Below are 24,939 nucleotides of genomic sequence, written 5' to 3'. Positions count from 1 at the left end.
CAAAAGTTGTGATTTACAGAAGAGACCTTAATGAGTATCGAGATCCATTAACAAGATCATAAATGAGGATCATATTAAACTGCTAAATTTGTGGTAGCTTGTAATAGGAGCAATAGAAGATGAATACAATGGGGGAAGTGGCTGTTAAAAATATCTGGTAGCAAACATAGCCTAGGAATTGATGGCCTACCCATCAGAATGGCCAGAAGGTTGATCGGCTGGGTCTTGTTTGAATTATCAGTCTTGAAGATGAAGAAATTAAAAGATGGTGAGGAATCCCTCTTAGTTATTCCTGCCAGCAGGTCTCTAAAAGGGTTGTTGTTATTGTTGTTTAGTTGCTAAGTCATGTCCCACTCTTTTGTGACCCCGTGGACTATGGTCTGTCAAGTTCCTCTGTCCATTGGATTTCCAAGGCAAGAATACTAGAGTAGGTTGCCATTTTCTCCTCCAAGGGATCTGCCTGACCAAGAGATTCAGCTCCTGATTGGCAGGTGGATTCTTTACCACTGAGCCACCTAATGGGGTCGCAAAGAGTTGAACATGACTGAGCAACTGAACTGAACTGAGCCACCTAAAAGAACATCCCCAGGGGAAGCCCTTCTAAAAGGATACCCTAGGCAACATTCTATCAACTTAGGTTCTGTATTGTACTCCAAGTCCTTAAAAGAAATAAAAGGGATATTCCTTAATAGTGATTTAGCATTCGGTTTACTTTTCCACCCCTTCTAAACAAAAATCACCCTGTTTGCATTTACAGTTTTGATTTGGCACCACTCTTTCCCAGCACACACACTCTCCCCATCCTCTCCAGTCAAGATCCCTGCACCCACATACTATCTCTAGGTGGAACCAGACTTTGGTCTTTGAGTTCAGAAGCCTTCTTCTCTGTGCCACAGGGGCCAGTCAAGGCTGATGTGGTTAGATGGAAGCGCCATGTTGCCAGCATCGTATTAGAGTGAATGAAATGAGGCTAATATGCTTGTCAGCTGCCAGCAAGCTCAGCCTCCCCAATTATCCTGTCTAATTAGATTAGATGCTGACAGCTGAGGGCACACCCTGTGACATTTCAGCTTGCCATCTAGAAATGAGGAACACACAACCCGGCTTGTTTTCCTCATTTAAACCCAGTTCCTCTTTCAAGTTGTTAGAAGAAGTGATTTTTGTAATTAGCTATTGTTTGTATGACATCAGTATATTGTCTCTGCTCAACATAAATCATGCCCAGAGGGGTAAATAAAAATGATGTGAAACCCTGGGCAGGAAAGCTGAGCTCCAGGAATCTTCAAAGAACTTTATAAAATGCACAGGGTCACTTAATTTGGGCTTGCCCTAAAATCTCAGAGTAAAATTACAAAAGTCATTACCAAAGTTGCAAATGGTCATTGGTGGTGTGTAAATCAGCTCGTAGATTTGAACTGATACACACACATACCTACTGCATGGTCTGAGCCAGAAATGGAGCTCATGGATCGCACAGTGGGAATCGTCTGGGTTATACAGTATTATACGGAGGTTGCACAGATGGTAGCATATTTCCCCTCTGATTTTAAAGAAGAATGAAACAGCCAACTCTCAAATGCTAATCTCAGTTCTAGCTTCAGGCCTGGTATTGCCGGAGGTTTCATTATAACTTCTCATGGCCACAACTGAGCGATTTACAACTCCTACAACAACCTTACAAGAGAGAGCTTGAGGAACGGCTCTCAGAAAGGCCAGTATTTCTTACTACAGAACAGTTTCGAACAGTAAATTTGGAGAGAAGGCTTAACAAGGGTTTTGAACAGAGATTTAAAGTGGTTTTATCAGGGGGGTCCTTCAGGAATAGATGACATTGGACTGGGTCCAAGGCAAGGCGACCTCCCTGAATTCCCCAGCATAAAATGAGAACAAAATAAAATGTTCAAACAAGGCTCTAGTTCAGAACTTAATGAGCAAGGAAAGCAGGGTGAAGGAGCTAATATCACTAGCAACGTGTAGAAAGTCTAACTTTTGAAAATCACAATTATCAAAGCCGTACCTCTGTGTTTAAGTGCCCACATGGATTGTCTAGTGCCTCATGTGTTTGTCCAAATTTTTGTCACTTAAGAATCACAACAGTGGTTTTTTCCCTGAGTACCATTTGCATGATTTAACATTTTCAAAAAGCAACTTCTTTTCCTTTTTCATACAAATTTAATTCAAAAAGTAGTCACCAGGACTTCCCTGGTGGTCCAGTGGTTAAGACTCCATGCTCCTAATGTACGGGGCACAGGTTTAATCCCTGGTAGGGGAATTAAGATCCCACATGCTGTGTGGCCAAAAAGTAATAATAATGAAAAATAAAATAAAAATTAAAAATAAAATGATGAATTATAAAACAAACAAAACCCAAAGTTTGCACTATTGGTTTGATGTGTTGGTCATATTGTCTATTGTATGCCAGCTAAATGTATGACTATTAAATTCTTAGTACTTCTCCACATGTGCCCTAAAAGCACTCCATGGACAGCAGTCATCTGCTCATCACCACTGGGGACTCTGACATTTGGGTAAAATGAGTCTTCAGGAATCTCCCTGCAGTTAATCAGCAGGAACTGAGTCAAAGCCTTTGTGACTTTTCCTATCAAATTCTAGAACTTCTCAAGCAAAGAGGGAGATAGCTGTGTGGAACTCTGGCATGCCAGAACTTCCAGAACAGTTTGTTTGAAACTGTAGCTCAAATCACAGGACACTCTTAAGGTAAGACAGAGACTTTTGGAAGAGGAGAAGGATCAGTCTTGAGTGATGAGAAGGAAGGAGTTATGTCTCACAGTGACACGCACTTTCCACACTCAAATGTCAAAGTGATCTTACAAATGACCATTCAACCTCCTCACATCCTTCTGGAAGGGTTTCCTGGGTGGAGAATGAGCACAAAGGGAGGCGAAGCCACTGGACAAAGAGCCATGTGGTGAATCAATAGCTGAGAAAACAACTCTTGTGATAACAAATTTGATTGCCTGTGGGAACTGCCTGGCTTCAGTCCTGAGGACTTAGCTCACCTTAACCCAACGCCTGGGCACTCAAACATAGTGGAGAGAAGGTGAGGCAAGGAAATGGGGATGTGAGATGAAAATGATGATGGTAAGTTTATGGCTATGATCAGAGCTGAAATTTACTGACTTTTTCTTACTGTGTTCCAGGACTTTAAGAGCTTCCCTGATAGCTCAGTTGTCAAAGAATATGCCTGCAATGCAGGAGACCTCTGTTCGATTAGGGATAGGCTACCCGCTCCAATATTCTTGGGCTTCCCTTGTGGCTCAGCTGGTAAGGAATCCACCTGCAATGCAGGAGACCTGGGTTCTATCCCTGGGTCAGGAAGATCCCCTGGAGAAGGGAATGGCAACCCACTCCAGTATTCTTGCCCGGAGAGTTCCACGGACAGAGGAGCCTGCCGGACTACAGTCCATGGGGGCACAGAATCAGACACAACTGGGCGACTAACACTTTCACACAGAACTTGGAGATACATTGTCTAATTGAACCCTAGACATTCCTCCTGAAGTACACATTCTATTACCTCCACCTGTAATTAGCGTGTCAGGCTGGGGGACTTAAACAACACATGCGTGTATTGTCTCACAGTCTGCAGGCTGGAAGTTCAAGACTGAGGTGTTGCAGGATTTATTCCTTCCAACCGTCATGAGGAAAAGACCTGTGTCAGGCCACTCCCTTAACTTGTGGTACTTTGCTGGCCATTCTTAGTGTTCTTTGTGTTGTAGATACATCACACCAGTCTCAGCTTTCATCTTCACATGGTGTTGTATGTGTGTGTATCCAAGTTTCTTTCTTTTTTTTTTTTTAAATTACTTCTGTATTTAGTCTGTGCCAGGTCATAGTTGTGGCATGTGGGGTCTTTAGTTGCAGCATGTGGGATTCTAGTTCCCTGACCAGGGATTGAACCCCGGCCCTCTGCACTGGGGAGGTTGGAGTCATGGACCACCAGGGAATTCTCTAAATAACCTTCTTTGATAAAGACTCCAATCATGTTGGATTAGGGGCCCATTATCCTCCGTTATGACCTTATCTTAACTTTAGCTGAGCTTCCCTTGTGATTCAGCTGGTAAAGAATCCGCCTGCAATGCAGGAGACCTGGGTTCAATCCCTGTGTTGTGGAGATCCCCTGGAGAAAGGAAAGGCTACCCACGCCAGTATTCTGACCTAGAGAATTCCATGGACTGTACAGTCCATGGAGTCACAAGAGTTGGACATGACTGAGGACTTTCAATTATAGGAGGCTGGAGTGTTAGCCATGGACCACCAGGGAAGTCTCTAAATAACCCTCTTTGATAAAGACACCCATTCTCCTCCATTATGACCTTATCTTAATTTTAGTTACATTTGCAAGAGCCCTACTTCCAAATTAGGTCACATGCTGAGGCACGGGAATTTGGACTTGAATTTGGGGGGAGGGATACACAATTCATCCCATAACGTTATTTTCAGTTCAGTTCAGTTCACTTCAATTGCTCGGTCGTGCCTGACTCTCTGCAACCCCATGAACAGCAGCATGCCAGGCCTCCCTGTCTATCACTGACTCCCGGAGTTTACCCAAACTCATGTTCATTGAGGCAGTAATGTCATCCAACCATCTCATCCTGTGTCGTCCCCTTCTCCTCCTGTCCTCAATCTTTCCCAGCATCAGGGTCTTTTCAAATGAGTCAGCTCTTTACATCAGGTGGCCAAAGTATTTTACAGCTATAGAAAGTGTGTCTCAGAATTTTAGATCCCTTGTCCAAGGTCACACACAAGTGGTGGAGTCAGGATTGGAACCCAGAAAAGTTCAGTTCCCCATCCCATCTTCTTAAACAGTACTATAGGCAAAATGTTTGTCTTTCCCCCAAATTCATATGTGATGATATTTGGAGGTGGGGCCTTTGTTTGGTTATAACCTAGACAGCATATTAAAAAGCAGAGACAAAATGAAAAAAAATAAAAATAAAAAAAAATAAAGTATACAGCCCATCCAGTGCAACCTTGAAGGGGGGGATCCAGAGAAATAAATGCCTGAGCTCAAAAATAAATAAATAAATAAATAAAAAGCAGAGACAACACTTTGCTGACAAAAGTCCATATAGTCTAAGCTATGGTTTTTCTAGTAGTCATGTACAGATGTAAGAGTTGGACCATAAAGAAGACTGAGCACCCAAGAATGGATGCTTTTGAACTGTGGTTCTGGAGAACACTCCTGAGAGTCCCTTGGACTGCAAGATCAAACCAATCAATCCTAAAGGAAATCAACCCTGAATATTCATTGGAAGGACTGATGCTGAAGCTCCAATACTTTGGCCACCTGATGAGAAAAGTAGACTTATTGGAAAAGCCCCTAATACTGGGAAAGATTGAAGGCAAAAGGAGAAGTGGGTGACAGAGGGTGAGATGGTTAGATAACAACACCGACTCAAGGGACATGAGTTTGAGCAAACTCTGGGAGATAGTGAAGGGACAGGGGAGCGGGCGTGCTGCAATCCATGCAGTCACAAAGAGTCGGACATGACTTAACAACTGAACACAACAACAAACTGTGTGTATATCTATATCTATACCTATATCTATATCTATATCTATATCTATATCTATATCTATATCTATATCAGTGCTACTCTCTCAATTTGCCCCACCCTCTCCTTCCCTGTGTCTGAAAATCTGTTCTCTGCATCTGCGTCTCTATTCCTGCCCTGCAAATAGGCATGATACAGTTCTGGTTTCCTAATATTTCCCACTCATGCTGTCTCCCCATCCCCACCCCAAACCTGCAGGAGTTTGGTAACTGGTCTCCTGTTTCCATCCTCACCACTTTAGGACATGTTCTCAGAACAGCAGCCAGAGGGAGCATTTTAGCACAGAAGTCAGATCATGTCTCTTCTTGTCTCAAAACCCTCCACTGACTCCCACACCAGTTAAGGTCAGTTCACACCCTTGGTCATGGCCTCTGTGTGATCTCTCTCCTCTCTCCCCACTGTTCCTTCATGTCTTGCTCTGTTCCAGGCAAACTGGCTATCTGGCTGATGTGAAATACACCTGAATGCTCCTGCCTCGGGGCCTTTACAGGTGCTGTTCCGCCTGCCTGGCATGCTTCACGGGCGGTTCTCTCACCTCCTCAAATCTCTGCACAATGTCCAGGCTGTCCTCCCTCACTAGGGGCTCTTCACGGTCTCTGGGCACTTATCCCATCTGACGTTCTGTGCATTGGGTTGGCCCAAAAGTTCTTTTGGATTAACCTGAATGAACTTTTTGACCAAACCAATATTTGATTTGTCTCTTGTCCGCCTCCTGCACTGGAATATCAATTCCACAAGTGTGGGGATATTTATCTTCTTAGCTCATTTCTGTAGCCTCAGTGTCTAGAAGAGCATCTGACATAGCCTAATATGCATTTGTTGAATGAATAAGAAATAGAGAAGCAAAGAAAGGAGGAGATGTCCTGAACATTTTGCCGAGATACTAGAATGACTGTTTAGAGAAATCAAAAGCAATGGCTGTTTGGAGAAATCAAAAGGGACTTTCTTGGTGGCTCAGTGGTTAAGAAGCCACCTTCCAATGCAGGGGATTCAGACTTGATCCTTGTTTGGGAAACTAAATTCTCACATGCTGTGGGGCAAGTAAGCCTGCCCACCACAAGAAGAGAAGCCCACCCACTAGAGAAGCACGTGTGCCACAATGAAGAGCCTGCATTCAAAACAAAGACCCAAAACAGACACAAAATACATAAATCAATAAACAAAATTTGAAAAGAAAAAAAAATACCCCTTATAAAAAACAGTGATAACAGATGACTCAGAAAGTAGAAATAGAGTCAGCAGTGTACTCCCTTTTCAAAAGAAACATCCACTTGCTTTGTGCCTCTGTAAAACCTCACAATTTGGTAACAGTACATTTGTGCATTCAAGGAAAGAGTGAACAACATCTCAGCAGCTCTCGTGTTTCCTAGAATAAGTCAAAAGGCTCGAAGTTACCCAAAGTCATCATCGCATAGTAGAGTGTGATTAAGCCACAGAATTTCTGGAGCTCACAGAGGGACCCCCATTTCTTCCAAAGCCTTCTCAAGGCTTAGAAACGGCTGTCTGTCTAGCCTTGAAGTAAAGATTCCTTTCACGTCTCTTTGATTTCTTGATCTGAGAGGTGGGCGCATTCAAGGGAGCCACGTCTGCTGAAAGTGTGGAGTTTCTAACATCTCCTTTGGGAAGGCTGATGAACCCCAGACGAGCATAATGAACGTGCCGCTTCCAGATGGTTACTGAACCAGAGCCAGGTCAACGTGATGGATGAGGGTCTTGCCAGGACACCTGGGGAGGGGTGCTAGAATGTTCTTAAGCCTGGAAGAGAAAGGCATCCCATAGAGGGCTGGACAGTTAAAAAGGAGGCCTTGGTACGGGTGTCCAGGGAGCCTGGGACATCACGTGCCTTTTTCTGGGCCATGGCTGTTGTCCCAGCTCTGCACAGTGAGAGCCTGTGCTCGGCTCCATCCGTCCCAGTTGGGGAAGGAGAGAGGACAATATACCTCCTACAGAGATCCTGAGCTTTGGCCCTCAGAGGCTCACAGCTGTGTACATCTGGGACAGACTGTCCCGTCCAGAACCGCACAAGCAGTCCCAGGACCCTCCAAGCTTTCGTGGCTTCTTAGGGTTGAAGCCATGCCTGCGAGTCATTCACCTGCTCTGTGGCTCATCCAATGTGTCAATAACCTGAGACCTTGGGGTCTCCCTACCAACCCCCATTATTACCTCTCCCTGCCTCCCGAATTTGAAGCCACTCTGATCTAAACTCCAACACAAGAGACGTTTACTGAACATTTATCAAGAAGTCAGCAATGTTGGTTTCTCTCACTTCTATTAAATCATTTAACCCTTACATATTTCTGTGAGGTCATGATCAGCTACAATTCAGGTGAGATCCCAGAGCAAAACCCACTTGCATGAGGCTTCACAGCCAATAAGTGGCAGAGCCAGGACTTAAACTGGTCTAACAATACCCCTCCTCTGCTGCTCCATCCCAGCTGCCATAAAATGCAGTCCTGAGAAATGAATTTAATATTCTGAAGCCAAGTATCTCAACTCACCAATGCATTTGACTCTCCCTGGTAAAGATTCTCAATTAAGCTAATGGCAAAAGAAGTCCCTCTCCCTACAGTTGACCTCTGTCTTAAGAAGAAAAAAAAGAAGCAATAATCTAAAATATAATTTTAGGACTGTGGATGGTTCATTGTGAGATATTGCAATGAGGTTCTCTATCTCTCCTTCCCCGGCTTTTCGTTTTATCTTCCCAGCTCTGACACTTCATAGAAACAACTAGCCTTCCATTAAATGACCTGATTTTTCCTTTCTTAGCCATCCCCCTTCGTTTCAATGCTGCTTTGAAAAATAAAGACATACTACATTCAGGGCTGAACAAGCAAAAACAAACTAAATTATAGCAGAAGGGACTTAAGAGATAAGGATGAACTTTCTGGTCAAAAGGGTAATTAAGCATTGACATGGCCTTAGAACAAAGCATCAGCTAGTCAGACATGCTGATTGTCATGTTGGGGAATACAGCAAGGGCTCCAATTGTACCACTTGAGTCAGGGATGGGGAGAGGAAGAGTTGCTAAAGAAATAGGATGAATGCCTATGTCTTTATAAATCTTGCAGTTCAATGATGGATTCACAAGTAGGAAAGACTCAAGCCATTCCTGGGAAAAGAAACACAATTTGCAGGGCAGGAGGACCTACTTTGTGTCATATCCATTGAATATGTTATCCCATTTAATTCTCCCCAAAATTCTTTGGGGTGCATGCCATTATTTTGTTACCATTGTACAGATGACAAAGTCTTCCTTCCTCCCTTCTCTCCTTCCTTTTTCCTTCTCTCCTCTCTTTCTCCCTTCCTTCCTTTTGATTTCAAGATGAGACCATTATTTCTTTACACAGAAGTTGGTGGGGTGAGATGGGGTATCTATTTCTGACATTTGTATGTACATTAAATGTTAACTGTGGGCAAAGTCATGTAGCTCATCCTTGAGGGTACAAAAAGCACTATGGTAGGTTGTGATTCCATGTATTGAAAAAGCCTTTGTAACTCAGATCAACCAGTAGATGGAGGGTTAGAGAATGTATCCTTCCTGAGTTGCAGGCATAGAAGGATACTGAAGAGAACCAGCTAAGATGTTTTGATACTAAGGAAAGAGAAGCTCTAGAAACAGAATCTAAAGAGTAATGAGCACTTCATTTGTGACTACCTGCATGTGGACACCTAAGGATGAGAGAGGCTAGAGCAGGCACACTCTATACCAAAAATGAAAAACCAAGCCTCTCTTCTGGTTGAGCTCAATTCCGCCCACCCTCTTGCCTGGTGTGAGGTCATCAGTGATGACTTGCAAGTGGTGCAGCACTTCAGAGGCAACCAAATCTTGGTTTGAATTATTTTGCTCACTATTTACTTAAGCAAATGTTACAACTTTTCAGTAATTCAATCAGGCTACCTTATCTATAAAACTACCTAACTCATTAGGTTCTTGAAAACATAAAATAATATCACACTTGTAAAAGATTAGCCCATTGTTAGGCACGTTGTAAGTGCTCAGTGAATGTTCATTGTCTAAGTCATACCACCTGTCACTTACTCAGGGTGACTTCAACGGTGTAAGGGTGAGATAGATGGATGGATCATTCTGGTTGTTACAAGTAAATCTGCCCTCATTCCTCTCAATGTGCTGCATAGTGGGAGATGGCAGAATTACACACGATTCCTTCATAGATCTCAGTTTCTGTCGTTCTCCATCTTGCTGGGAGGACCACATTTGACCATACGCATGCTCCTATATAAAAGCTCCTAAGGCACTTCTCTGGTGGTCTAGTGGTGAAGACTCGGCAGGGGGTCCAGGTTTGATCTCTGGTCAGGGAACAAGATCCCACATGCTGTTACTAAGAGCCCTCATGCCACAGTAAATATCCTGGCACAACTACAGCCTGGTGCAGCCAAATTAAAAAAAGAAGAAGATGAAGAAAAGCTCATGAAACAAGTCCCCTTCTATTTCACCCAGCGCTTGGCCATCAGAGAGCTTTCTGTCCCAGTTCTAGGAGGAGAAGGCAATATACTGTATGGGCAGTTTAAGGGACTACATTTTGACCATCTGCAGTGAATTCACTAATTCCTGAACCTGTATTGTGATTGTTACTGCTTTTTGTGTCAACAGACCATTAGGAGGGTTCGCTTGAATTGCCAGCAAAAGGAATGGTTTCATGTATCTTTGACTTCTATAAAACCACGTGGAGAGTACATTCAGAGATGCAGGTCATAAATGCCGGGGTTGGTCCTCTCTGACTTTCTGCAGATGTCAGTGCAAACTTCAAAGAGATGAGATTCCAAGTGCATCTTATTAGCACAAGTTGCTGGATATAATAAAGTCTCTCAAATTATTTGATAAAGATCTATTCATTATCCTTATCCAGCCAAAAGAAAAATATAATTGAAACACGGTCACACGCTATAATGGGCACGGGAATAAAACTTCCTCTTCTTGCCTCCTAATTAGAAAACCAGGGGCTTAGAAAAATGCATAAAGGCAGATCAGATGGAACAGATCTTTGTATTTGTTTTTGTTTTTTAGATAGGAAATCTTTTCTGAGACTTGCCAGTTAAAACATTTTATAAACTCCAAAAATGAAATAGCCTGAACCCAAAATACGTGTTCCTCCCCTTGTGTTACAGAAACGGAATGACTCCTTCACTCAAAGAAACCACTCATTAAATATTTGTTGAGTGTTCCGTGATGGATAACGGCTGGAGGAGCTCACACATCTGCACCATGTCTATCCAGTCAGGGAGGCTCTGTGAAATGAAAGGAAGCACACCGTTCAGGACATCCAGGTTCTCGTTTGTATGCAGAGGTGCCCTTTCTGCAGTCTGGAGAGGGGAGAATAAAAGATTCTACAGTGTGGGCAGTAGAAAGCCAGGGCACGCGGATGCAGGGAGGCAGCCTCCCCTACCCAGAAGTGCCTGTTATATCTTGAAAGGAGGGAGGAAAGAAGAGTGTGTCATCAAGGTCTCCACTTGAACTTCACCTGCAAGGACAAGGTCACCCCTTGCAGAAAGCCCAAATAGCTCCTCCATCCCCCCTCCCCTTGGATTCTTATTTCAATTATACATTATACATTAACCCATTACTAGCCAATCACTCAGAACTAATGACTTTTTAAAAACATTGTTTTCTAATGTGGGAGACATTTCTCTGTGATCATGGTTCTGAAGTTCTAAAGAAAGAGGACGCTGGGCACATAAGTGTCAATGGTTAGGAGGGAACTTAGGAAAGGCAGGGTACTTTCTAGGGAATACATGCCCAGATGGATTGCTAAAATGGGCCAATGGGCTTGGGAATAACTATTATAATTGTAATAATGTAGCAGAAAACCTTAGTGCTCACTAACATCCACAGTTGTTCTTCTCCTCTTCTTTCTGGACATATAGCTAGACTACATACACATCCCTACCCCAGGTAATAGTGTGGGGTTATGTGGGAAGCCCACGTGTTTGCTACTTCCAGGCCAGCCTGCAAAATCTCTTGCACAGTCCTCTACCCTCTCTCCTCTCACTGTCCACTGATGCAAACAATTCAGTGGTGGATTCTGCAGGAGATAATGGAGCTGGACAATGAATGGAGCCTGGAGCCCTGAATGTCACAAGGAATTCCGTCTGCTGGCCCATACTGGATTCTGAGATGAGGGTTGAGCCCCTGAGATGTTTAGGTTTATTTGCTGAAGCAACTATTAGTTCAGTTCAGTTGCTCAGTCATGTCCGACTCTTTGCAACCCCGTGAACTGCAGCACACCAGCCTCCCTGTCCATCACCAACTCCCGGAGTTTACTCAGACTCATGTCCATTGAATCAGTGATGCCATCCAACCACCTCATCCTCTGTTGTCCCCTTCTCCTCCCACCGTCAGTCTTTCCCAGCATTAGGGCCTTTTCCAGTGAGTCAGCTCTTTGCATCAGGTGGCCAAAGTATTGGAGTTTCAGCTTTAACATCAGTCCTTCCAATGAATATTCAGGACTGATTTCCTTTAGGATTAACTGGTTGGATCTCCTTGCAGTCCAAGGGACTCTCAAGAGTCTTCTCCAACACCACAGTTCAAAAGCATCAATTCTTTGGCGCTCAGCTTTCTCGATAGTCCAACTCTCACATCCATACATGACTACTGGAAAAACCATAGCCTTGACTAGACAGACCTTCGTTGGCAAAGTAATGTTTCTTCTTTGTAATATGCTGTCTAGGTTGGTCATAGTTACCCTAACTAATAATATAATTATTAGAGCTTCCCAGGTGGCCTTAGTAGTAAAGAGCCTGCTGGCCAATGCAGGAGACGTAAGAGACACCAGTTTGATCCCTGGTTTGGGAAGATTACCTGGAGAAGGACATGGCAAGCCACTTCAGTATTCTTGCCTGGAGAATTCCATGGACAGAGGAGCCTGGCAAGCTACAGTTCCTGGGGTTATAAAGAGTCAGACACGACTGAAGCAACTTTGCAGCACGCAATTATTATAGCTAACACCTCCTGGGTAGTATCCAAGGGTTTGTTTGCGTATTTTAACCCCTCCAATAGGCACATGTAATATGTACTATAGATGCATGCTTAGTCATGTCTGACTCTTTGCAACCCCATGGACTGTAGCCCGCCAGGTTCTTCTGTCCATGGAATTTTCCAGGTAAGCATATTGGAGTGGATTGCCATTTTCACCTCCAGGGGATTTTCCTGACCCAGGCATCAAACCTGAGTCTTTTCCATCTCCTGCATTAGTAGGTGGATTCTTTACCACTGGTACCACCTGGGAAGCCCAATATGTACTATAATCAGCCCATTTCATTGGTTGGGAAACTCAAGCTCAGAGAGACTAAGTACCTTGCCTAGGACCAGGCAGCAGGAGAATAATGAAAACCCTGGGTACAAACAGTGGAGAAGACAAAACATAGAAATGAAGACAGGTGGGTAACAGATGACAAAGTCTGCAAGCTTCCTGAGTTCGTGAGGAAGCCTTAGGGCCCTGTGGAGACATGCTGGGTTATACTCAAGGGGCAGGCTTTAGCAGCAGATAGGCCACCTATGTGCCCCTGCCCAGACACCTAGCTTCCACAAGCTTCTGCATCATCACCTGACAGTGGGGTCAGGGATACAGACCCTCCTTGGATATTTGTGAGGATTATGTAAGATCAGTGTTCATTGCCCCTATGGGACTGGTTGTGTGGTAGAACTGAATGAATGCTGGTTCCCTTCCTGCATGGCTAGGAGGCATTTTTGATGGAAGAGGATTACTGGGGCCTGGTGAAAGGCCTGTTGTCCCCTGTGCTTACAGGTCCCAGTTGCACACAGAGAGCCTTGAACCCACCAGAGAGGTGGCTAGTAGCTCACGGGGTCCTCAGCAATGCCACGAGATTTGTAACCCCACCAAATCAGCAGCACTCCCCTGATGCTTTCCTCTGGGATCCTTGCCTTGAATCTTTTCTCATATATTCAGGCACTTAATGCAGTTTTATTGAGCACACACCTGTGCCCGGCACAGGAGATAAACACAGTGGGGAACCAGAGAGGGAACTCACCCGCTCTCATGGACCTGACTTTGTCACCGGGGCTGGAAGATGAGCAGATAGTAAGCAAACAAACCAATGAGGCAGTTATACTTGCTGTGTCATATGTTATGAAGCATATACACAGAGACATGGGAGAGAATAAATAGAATGGGGTTGGGCTTTATGTCAACGGAGGGACTAGAGGAAGTGAAACATTGAAGTAATGTTTGAAGGATGAGCATGAATCTCCCATGCTGTTGGTGGGTGGAGTGTTCCAGGTGAAGAGAACAGTGTCAGCAAAGGCTCTGGCTTAGGAAAGACCTTGTATGTTGAAGATAGAAAGAGGCCAGTATAATTAAGAGAGCAGGGGTGTGAGTTTAGCTTCTTTTTTTTCCAGGGAAAACTCACTATCACTCACATTCTGGGCTGTAATTAAAGCCACGGTAATGAAATGCTGCTGCAGACTAATCACACTGGGTTGTGTGGATTCCAGTTTATCCAGCAGCTTGTTACTGCAGAGGGGACAGATCTGAATATAGAATGAAGCTCCATGTCCAACCCTGTGACTGAGATGGAAACCAGATGGAACAGGCATCCCTAGGAACATCTGGATCCTTAGAAAATAGTTCCTAGCTTGAAAAACACATTTCCAGATAAAAATCATACTGCCATGAAGACACAGATACAATACATGATGTAAATGCAAGAGAGGCGCGGTTTTATTCCCTCTCACACTTGACCCTATGTTGGGGTCTGGGCTCCTCTGGCCAGACTGGGCTGTCCTCTGATCCTGGCCATTGTCTAGCAATTGGAGAAGCTTGAGCTTCACCTTCATAGTCTATCCTAGGGATCCAGGAGGAACTTCAGGCTTGCCTGGATGTTCTTGTACCAATGCCAGAGACCAACTTGGCCTTCTGAGTCTTCCCATATGTTACATAAAGGAGAATCCCAGAAAGGCATAGTAAGCTTCCTTTTCTCTTTCCTAGAATACCTAACATGGAGTCTGAGCAATTTGACAGCAACTTGATTCTCTCCCTTTTCTCTACCCAAATGATCGTGGATCCAACATGACAAGAGGGGGAGGGTATGTTGCCTTCCTGGAGGTAATGGCAAGACCAGGTCAGATCCAGGGGAAGGAAGTGATTGAGAGCTTTCTAAGACTTAGAGAATTTTATCTCAACCAACCTTATCATCTTTAAAGAGGACAGGAGCCTTTTCTTCATGTAATAAAATGATGGTAATCATAACAGATCAACAGATGCTGACTCAGGCAGTAATATCAATGCTATCACTTTTGTGGGTGGGAATTCTGAGACCCCCCCCCCCCCCCAAAATAAGGAAGATCCCTGAATCAAGGAATTCAGGGGAATCAAACAAACATAGGTCACATACATTAGATTCAATTCCAGGGCCAGAATCTTTCCTGCTAGTTAGTTTAGGTTCACCATCAAGCATGGAACGTGCTAGGAGGGGAGACGTGGGCTTTTTGTTGTTGTCGTTGTTTGTTTAAATCTCATCACACAGTTTCTATCACGCAAGTTGTCTTTTTCCCTCCTTAGATCTTTTTGTTTCTGCTTCACCTTTTATCCATAACGTATAAGCTATCTCTCAAAAGACTTGCTGACTTTGGTTCTCTTTTTGTTCCATTTTATTGACTGGTCCAAAGAAAAAGTCTTAGTTCTCATGCATATGTGTTTTAGAATCCTGAAGTTGACAGTGAGATCCAACATGGAGAACTTGAAGCAAAGGAACACGAATAAAAGGAGTGTGTATACAGACCTTGGCAGCTTTACACTGTATTGTTTGAGTAAAACATAATGATTAGAAGAAGATACTTGAAACTATTTTCTGATTTTTAACCAGAGACTATTACTTTGGAAGGAAATTGAGATAAACTATTTCAATTTTCAGTACCGAATAAAAGTGTGCAGAGAAGAACTCATTAAAATTCAGAAAAAGTGAAGTGACAGTTGCTCAGTTGTGTCCAACACTTTGTGACCCCATGGACTGTAATTCTCCAGGTCAGAATACTGGAGTGGGCAGCTGTTCCCTTCTCCAGGGGATCTTCCCAACCCAGGAATCAAACCAGGGTCTCCTGCATTGCAGGCGGATTCTTTACCAACTGAGCTATCAGGGAAGACCAAAATTCAGAAATGTTTATTAATTAATGACAACAACAATAAAAAGAATAGATTAGTATTCAGTTCAGTTCAGTCGCTCAGTCGTGTCCGACTCTTTGCGACCCCATGAATCGCAGCACACCAGGCCTCCCTGTCCATCACCAACTCCCGGAGTTCACTCAAACTCAGGCCCATTGAGTCGGTGATGCCATCCAGCTATCTCATCCTCTGTCGTCCCCTTCTCCTCCTGTCCCCAATCCCTCCCAGCATCAGGGTCTTTTCCAATGAGTTAACTCTGCATGAGGTGGCCAAAGTACTGGAGTTTCAGCTTCAGCATCAGTCCTTCCAATGAACACCCAGGACTGATCTCCTTTAGTATTAGGAATCCTCAAAACTATAAAGTCTGAGAAATACTTTTCTATAGCCCATATCATAGATCTGTTTTGTTGCTTTGGTGTTAACAAAACCCATACAAAGGATAGTTCTATGAGGCCTGGGTAGTTTCAGGTTATGTCAAATGGGTGTCTGGTTCAAACAGAACAAGAAGTTTCTGCCTAAGAGGATGTATATATATATTTTTATTTTTTTTTTTTGGTAAGCAACCTTGGTCACTAAGTGGTAAAGAGTCCACCTTCAGATGCAGGAGACATGGGTTTAATCCCTGGGTGGGAAGATCCCCTGGAGTAGGAAACGGCAACGCATTCTAGTATTCTTGCCTAGGAAATCCGAGGGACAGAGGAGCCTGGCAGGTTGTAGTTCATGCAGTCACAAAAGAGTTGGACACAACTTAGTCACTAAACAACAACAAAGCATCTATTTCTCTTTCTGATAAAACAAGAAATGGGAACCTTGTTTCTTCCACTGTTAGGAAGTCAAAGACAATGTCTTTTGACTCAAAGGTGGAAATGTGGCCCAGGCCTGGCCAGTCCAGGTACTTCTTTCCCATGGGTACAGTCATGGATCAAAGGTAGTTATGGAATCTGAGTGGGGTCCAGTCAAGGCTAGCGAACATCAGTCAGCCCTGGGAGATATGATGAAATGATGGAGAAAGACACCCTCTCTTTCTGTAAATGCTGATGGTAGCCATCTTACTACCACCTGGGGAGTGCTGTCTGAAAAATGAAAGCAACACAGAAAAGCACAGGGCAGAATTAGAGAGAATCAGATTCTGATCATCACTTGAACACCTGGCAGCTGATCTGCTGGATTCACACCTTGATCTTCCAGTTGTGTGAATCAGACATTCTTTTTATGATTTAAATCATTTTGGGATTGTTTAATTTTTCTGGAGATTTCAATATCTGCCTGATGTTCCTACAACCATTTCCTCAAACCAAAATTTCATGGAGTCAGAGCTTTCTTTTGGAAGAACAGAAGGATATGTTTGGGTTTTACAAAACATCCAAATTTTAGAGCTGAAAGGGACTTGTCCTCATCCTTTATTGCTGCATGGAAAACCACCTCAACATGTAACAGTGTAAAAAAACCACTGTGCATGATTCTCCTGGATCCTATGGGTCAAGAATTCACAGAGCACAGCAGGGATGGTCGGTCTCCGCTTCATGGTGTTGGAGGCCTCTGTAGACAATATGTCAATCATTTGAGGCTGGAATTATGTAGAGGTTTCTTTGTTCATACATGTGGTGCTCAGGCAGTTATGATTCAATGGCTGGGTACAGTTGGAATTTCCAATCAGAGCACCTATCCATGGCCTCCCCAAGAAGCTAGCTTGTGCTTCCTCACCGTATGGAGGCCCTGGGATAGCTGGATTTCTTACATGGCTGCTCAAGTTCCAGTGAATAAGATAAAATATACAGCTAAGATAGATGGAACATAGACTCCCACCTGTCCATGGGAAGAATGTCAAAGAATAGAGCCACGTTTTAAGAGCACCATGCATGTGTCATTTTTTCCCCCCCTCACACTTCCTTGCCTTAGCACATACTTCTCCTGTCAGGTAATATTCTTCTCTCACCCTTGTCCTCCCAATGTCTCTCCCTTCATCATTCATGGCTCTGTAGCATGTTACCTCCCAAACGAGCATTTCTTAACTTCTTCCAAGTTGGCCTAGGGGCTGTTTTGCTCTGCTATAATCACACCTCTGCTTGTCTTGCCAAGTTGAAATCGTCTCATTCTTCTTTGTCCCTCTTTTCTAAATTATGTATATTCTAAGCAGTGCAGATCATGCCTTTTATTATTACAAATATTTTTTTGGCTTCTGGCATACAGAAGATGCTAAAAGAAATTACGTATTTAGTGAGAATGTCCAACCTCCTCACTTTGCGAATGACAGAATATCTGTCCAGAAAGGGACGTACATTGTTCAAAGTCACACAACTCATTTGTAGTCATCTAGAACCCACATCTCCTGTCTGGAATTCTCATGGTCCTTCACCTATACCACCACAGTGTTCCAAACCTAAAGCCCGGAGCGGTGCTCAGAAAGGCTTGCATATGGTGGTCATGAACCCAGGAGCATCTGTGCAGTCAGTCTCTGCCAGGAAAATCTCTGGCTTCCCAAAATGACTAATTTGTGATGCTTTTAGACCAGGGGAAAAACACAATAGATTGAGAGTGGCATTGTACATTTGCAGAAACGAGAACCAATTGTGTTAGTTCACGCCTAATTAGCTTATGCATTTTGTCAGCAGGCTCTGTACTTCTCAGCTGATATGTGCAGTATAAACACCACTGGTTCCCCGCAAACATGCGGCAGATGTTTGGCATGCCAACAGGCAGGCAGGTTATCACCAGGAGAAAAAAAAAGGTGAGCAGTTGTTCTGAAATGCTTTAGAAGTACACTCTGAGCAACTTTCATTTTCTGTGAATCTGTCCCAAATGCAAAGTAGAACCATAATATCAAGGAGATCTACATATAAAGAATCTAAATTAAATCTAGATGGTATACATGACTATTTTTCTTGGGTATTTATTGACAAGCACTTCCTAGAACACAAGGTAACCTACTTCTTTACTACTCACTTCATTTCTGTACCAAAGCAAATGAATATTTTAAAATATTGATCGGAAGAAACAAGTTCAGGAATTTACCTTTTCGATAGTACATTTGAATACTGGTCTTATCCACAGCAACTGTAGAGGAAAGCATCCAACTTTTTAATAGTGTAACTAATTCTTCCTGCAAATTTTCTCCCAAATAGTCTGTTCTTTCTGGCCTTAAAATTACCTCAATTACTAACAAAAGTCCTGATCATTTCCACCTAAAAGAAAAGTGCCAGTTTACCTTCTTATTATTCTAGGAACCTTACTTGCCTCCTGAGAAACCTGTATGCAGATCAGTCAAGAAGCAACAGTTAGAACTGGACATGGAACAATGGACTGGTTTCAAATTGGGAAAAGAGTACACTAAAGCTGTATATTGTCACCCTGCTTTTCTAACTTATATGCAGAGTACATCATGTGAAATGCTGGGCTGGATGAAGTTTAAGCTGGAATCGAGATTGCCAGGAGAAATATAGATAACCTCAGATATGCTGATGCAAACAGCCAACTCACTGGAAAAGTCTCCGGTGCTGGGAAAGATTGAGGGCAGGAGGAGAAGAGGGCATCAGAGGATAAGAAGGCTGGACGGCATCACTGATGCAATGGACATGAACTTGGGCAAATTTGGGGAGATGGTGAGGGACAGCGAGGCCTGGTGTGCTGCAATCCATGGGGTCAAAAAGAGTCGGACACGACTGAGTGAACAACAGCAACAACACGCAGATGACACCACCCTCACGGCAGAGAGTGAAGAGGAACTAGAGAGCCTCTCGATGAAAGTGAAAGAGGAGAGTGAAAAGGCTGGCTTAAAACTCAACACTCAAAAAAACTAAGATTGTGGCATCCGATCCCATCACTTCATGGCAAATAGATGGGGAAGAAATGGCAACAGTGACAGACTTTACTTTCTTGGGCTCCAAAATCATGGCAAATGATGACTGCAGCCATGAAATTAAAAGACACTTGCTTCTTGGAAGAAAAACTATGACAAACATAGAGTATTAAAAAGCAGTGACATCACTTTGTTGACAAAGGTCCATATAGTCAAAGCTATGGTTTTTCCAGTAGTCATGTACAGATGTGAAAGTTAGACTATAAAGAAGGCCACGTGCCAAGGAACTGATACTTTTTTTTTAGAAGTTTGAAAATTTATTTTTTTTCCCCATTTATTTCTATTAGTTGGAGGCTAATTACTTTACATCATTGCAGTGGTTTTTGTCATACATTGAAATGAATTAGCCATGGATTTACATGTATTCCCCATCCCAGTCCCCCCTCCCACCTCCCTCTCCACCCCATCCCTCTGGGTCTTCCCAGTACACCAGGCCCTGAGCACTTGTCTCATGCATCCAACCTGGGCTGGTGATCTGTTTCACCCTAGATAATATACATGTTTCGATGCTGTTCTCTTGAAACATCCCACCCTTGCCTTCTCCCACAGAGTCCACAAGTCTGTTCTATACATCTGAGTCTCTTTTTCTGTTTTGCATATAGGGTTATCATTATCATCTTTCTAAAATCCACCTGTAAAAGAATGAAACTAGAACACTTTCTAACACCATACACAAAAATAAACTCAAAATGGATTAAAGATCTAAATGTAAGACCAGAAACTATAAAACTCCTAGAGGAGAACATAGGCAAAACACTCTCCGACATAAATCACAGCAGGATCCTCTATGACCCACATCCCAGAATTTTAGAAACAAAAGCAAAAATAAACAAATGGAATTGATACTTTTAAACTGTGGTGCCAGAGAAGACTCTTTAGAGTCCCTTGGTCAACCTTAAAAGAAATTAACCCTGAATATTCATTGGAAGGACTGATGGTGAAGCTGAAGCTCCATTAGTTTGGCCACCTGATGTGAAGAGCCAACTCATTTGAAAAGACCCTGATGCTGAGAAAGATTGAGAGCAGGAGGAGAAAGGTGCAACAGAGAATAAGATGGTAGGATGGCATCATCAACTCAACGGATATGAGTTTGAGCAACCTTTGGGAAATGGTGAAGGACAGGGAAGCCTGGAGTGCTGCAGTCCATGGGGTTCCAAACAGCTGGACGTGACTGAGCGACTGAACAACAACAAAATTCTAGGAACACTGAAACCACTAACAAATAAGTATTTTAAAAATATATAATTTTTCATCTAGCTCCCTCTTCTAGGAAGTCATCTTTTTATTTTTTTTAATCAAGAATATTCCCTGTCTACTGCCATTTCATGTGCAGGAAAATTAGGGAAAAATGAGAGTGTGACAATAACATGTCTTGGCAAAGATGTGGACAAATCAGAAGTCTCACATGATCTTATGAAAATATAAGTTGGTAAAAATTACTTTGGAGAATAATTTAGCATGAACTCACACATATTAAGATATGCATGAGTTGGGACTCAGAAATCTCACTTATAGAGAAACTTCTGCACAGTTGCACTGGGAGGGATGAGCAACAAGGCTAATAGCAGCACAGAAAAAGCCCACATGCACAGCAGCAAGAGAATGTGCAAGACAAGGGTATGAGAACCAAGCCTGATTACTCGACAACCATGAAAGTAGGTGAGCTACAGACTTCAAAAGGGCTTCCCAGGTGGCACTAGTGGTAAAGAACTTGCCTGCCAATGCAGGAGATGTAATAGAGGTGGGTTCGATCCCTGGGCTGGGAAGATCCCCTGGAGGAAGGCATGGTAACCCGCTCCAGTATTCTTGCTTGGAAAATCCCATGGACAGAGGAGCCTGACGGGTTAGGGTTCATAGGGTCACAAAGAGTCGGACAAGACTGAAGCGACTGAGCATGCACGCACACACAGGCTTCAAAAAGGAAGAAGCTCGTCTCATGCATCCAACCTGGGCTGGTGATCTGTTTCACCCTAGATAATATACATGTTTCGATGCTGTTCTCTTGAAACATCCCACCCTCGCCTTCTCCCACAGAGTCCAAAAGTCTGTTCTATACATCTGTGTCTTTTTTTCTGTTTTGCATTTAGCGTTATCGTTACCATCTTTCTGGGAAGACCCAGAGGGATCGGGTGGAGAGGGACATGGGAGGAGGGATCGGGATGGGGAATACATGTAAAACCATGGCTGATTCACGTCAATGTATGACAAAAACCACTACAATACTGTAATTAGCCTCCAACTAATAAAAATAAATGGAAAAAAAAAAAAAGGAAGAAGCTCGCACACATAACAATGTTTGAAAAACACAGATCATGAATGATTATTTGCAGTGTGATCTTATTTATGTAATGTGCAAAACCTTGCAAAACTAAAACCATGTTGTTCAGGAAGACGTTAAGTGTTAGCTAAAACTATAAATAATGGCCAGGGAATCATCAAATTCAGGAAAGTGATTAGCTTGGCTAAGGGGGGGAAAGGGAATGCAATTAGAGTACTAGAAATGTTCCATTCCTCAAGATGGGTGATGGGTACACAGGAGTTTGTTTCATTATATTTTATACCTCTCGTAAGCATTTTTTAACATGCATGTAATATTTCATAATTTCTGGAAAAAAATGGAAGGATTACATGGAAACATCCTTAAAAATTTGTAACATCCATAACAATATGTCTTTATATACTAAATGCTCTGAAAAATTAATTTTAAAAGTTCAACAGCCCAAATATGTGCAAAGTCATGAAATAGCCATAACAAAAACAAAAAATACCAAATTTTAATCTATGGAATTAGCAGAGAATAAAAATGGTGGTCATACCCAAAACTGGATGGGTGAGTAAGAAGACAGGCACACAGCTAGTGGGATGTCCTATTTGCCAACCTGAATGAAAAGCCCTCTATAGACTTTGACCCAGTGATTCTATCTCTAGGACTTTATCTCAAAAAAACACTTGGAAAAGTAAGTACTCAGGAATGTATGTTTAAGAATGCTCACTGCAAGGATTGTTTATCACAGTGAAAAATGTGAAACTGCTGAAGTGTTTAATTCAGGACTGGCTAGATAAATTATGATACAACCATGCAAGAGACTAATACAAACAGATTAAAATTATGATAAAGCTCCATATTTATTGATATGGAAAGATGCAGGTGACATATTGTTGAGTAAGAAGTACAGTGATAGAATGGAATATATGAGCACAAATTCATTTTGTTGCAAAAGTGTAAGTATATGCATGTGTGTGCTCCCAAACTGACACCTTCCTTCACGCTCTCTTGCCCGGGAGAAGGTCAGGGCCTCCTAAACAGTCTTCTGCCATGTCTTCCTGCAGCCCCTTCTCAACACAATAGCCAAAATGGACCTTCTAAAACACAAGCCAGATCATGTCACTTCTCTGTTCAAAATGCTCCAAGTACCCTCCGAGTGTCAGTTCTTGGAAGTCAGGTCTTTTTTGTCTTCTGTGGTATTTCTAGAACAGCACTCAGCACGTGGTAAGCCTTCAATAAATAGCTATGGCATGAATAAGTCACTAAATAAAGGGGCAAATGAAGAAAGTCAATTCAGGCGGTCAAATGTAATGAAGAAGGTAAACAGATCAGAGAGTCCCTGTGAGGCCAGGCAGGCAGGTTGCTTCTTTTAAGTCAAGTGGCCAGAGGTGGCTTCTCTGACAAAGTGTCATTTGAGCATGACATAAATGAAGAGAAGCCAGGTGTTCAAAAGACCCAGAGGGAGAATGTTCCGGGAGGAGGGAACAGTGAGGCACAGGTATGTCAAGACAGGAGTATCTGGAAGTATTTCAAGGGACCAAAAGAAGGCAGTTCAGTACCCTAGGAGGTTATCTTGTTTTCTATAAAAGCTATGACAAACCTAGACAGCATATTAAAAAGCAGAGACATCACTTTGCCAACAAAGGTCCGTCTAGTCAAGGCTATGGTTTTCCCAGTAGTCATGTATGGATGTGAGAGTTGGACCACAAAGAAGGCTGAGTGCTGAAGAATTGATGCTTTCAAACTGGTGCTAGAGAAGACTCTTGAGAGTCCCTTGACTGCAAGGAGATCAAAGCAGTCAATCCTAAAGGAAATCAGTCCTGAATATTCATCGGAAGGACTGATGCTGAAACTGAAATTCCAATACTTTGACCACCTGATGAGAAGAACTGACTCACTGGAAAAGACCCTGATGCTGGGAAAGACTGAGGGCAGGAAAAGAAGGGTATGACAAAGGATGAGATGGTTGGATAACATCATCAGCTCAACAACATAAGTTTGAGCAAACTCTGGGAGACAGTGAAGGACAGAGAAGCCCGGCATACTACAGACCATGGGGTGGCAGAGTCAGACAGGACTTAGCAACAACAACACAGTGACCGCATTGCAGGTGATTACGAATGATTCTTTTTTCTCTGTTTAATGGATTTTTCTACTGTTTTAGCAATGAACATGGATTAACTGCAAAATCAGTAAGCTCAGTTCTACTCATCTATCTGAGACTGAGGCCTGGGTCAGGAAACCTGGGTTTTTATGGCCCTGCAGGTAGCTGTGCGCTTTCTGATCATGCATAAACTACGTGGCCCTCTGCAAGATGACAATATCAGGGCTCCACTGCCTACCTAGTTTGAAAAATCTGTAATTACATGTTTTCCCCATTCTCCCCAGAGTGAGATTAGAAACTCCTCTCCCCTGTCACAGAGCACAGACCCTATCTTAAATTTACAAAGAGATAAATAATGTCGTCCCTAGCAACAGCTGCAGACATTCCTTTACACGTTGGTTCCCAGAGCCAGCAAATTCTGTTAAGTTATTTGTTTGTCTCTTTTTATTGATGTAAGAACACTTAACATGAGATCTTTCCTCTTAACCAATTTCTAAGTGCACAATAACAGAGCATTGTTGACTACATGTAAATTTCTAACATGACTTTCGCAATTTCCTTCTCTCTTAGATTCACTAGAATAAATAACACATGGAAGGAAGAGTTATGTGAAATCAAGACCCAGCATGGCTGCTTTGATGGTCTAAATGAAGGGGCATAATTTTTTTGGTCAATGTTATAATAAATCACTCCATTCTCTCCCCTTCCTTCTTCTCTTCCTCTCCCTCCTCCTCCTTCTCCCACAGACGGGATGGGGAGGAAGAGAAAGGAAGGAGGTTTTGCCTTCTGCCTGTGGGCTAGGGCAGGGCCAGCCTAGGAACCCACAGGTTGGCAGATGTGTCTAGTTGATGCTTCAGGGTTTGCAGGAGCTCTGAGAGAAGAGAAGGTGAATGTGTGCTCCAAGAAAAAAGGATACTGAGTTTATGGAGGTGGCCCAAGAGGGAAAATGGTTTCAAACAAGAGAGAAGCAAACAAAACAACAAGGCTGTGTGTGTGGC

General features: G+C 43.0%; 1 protein-coding gene and 1 long non-coding RNA gene across 6 annotated transcripts in view; one reads left to right on the top strand and one right to left on the bottom strand.

The window, feature by feature from the left end:
• The window catches only part of KAZN (kazrin, periplakin interacting protein), a 1,309,273-nt gene that overhangs the window by 882,003 nt on the left and 402,331 nt on the right, over positions 1-24,939 (bottom strand). The window lies entirely within an intron of this gene.
• Positions 2,631-24,927, top strand: LOC110126126 (uncharacterized). Of its 2 annotated transcripts, none has more exons than XR_002310324.2 (4): positions 2,631-2,718; positions 10,707-10,865; positions 18,328-18,443; positions 24,512-24,927. It is a non-coding gene; the product is annotated as an uncharacterized lncRNA (long non-coding RNA). The 2 variants fall into 2 exon arrangements; XR_011490301.1 differs by lacking the exon at positions 24,512-24,927 and adding an exon at positions 18,937-19,781.

Source organism: Odocoileus virginianus, chromosome 11 (genome assembly GCF_023699985.2).
Source record: "Odocoileus virginianus isolate 20LAN1187 ecotype Illinois chromosome 11, Ovbor_1.2, whole genome shotgun sequence".
Lineage (NCBI taxonomy): Eukaryota > Metazoa > Chordata > Mammalia > Artiodactyla > Cervidae > Odocoileus > Odocoileus virginianus.
Note: the sequence above shows the minus strand (reverse complement) of the source record. Positions and strands in the feature narration are given on the sequence as shown.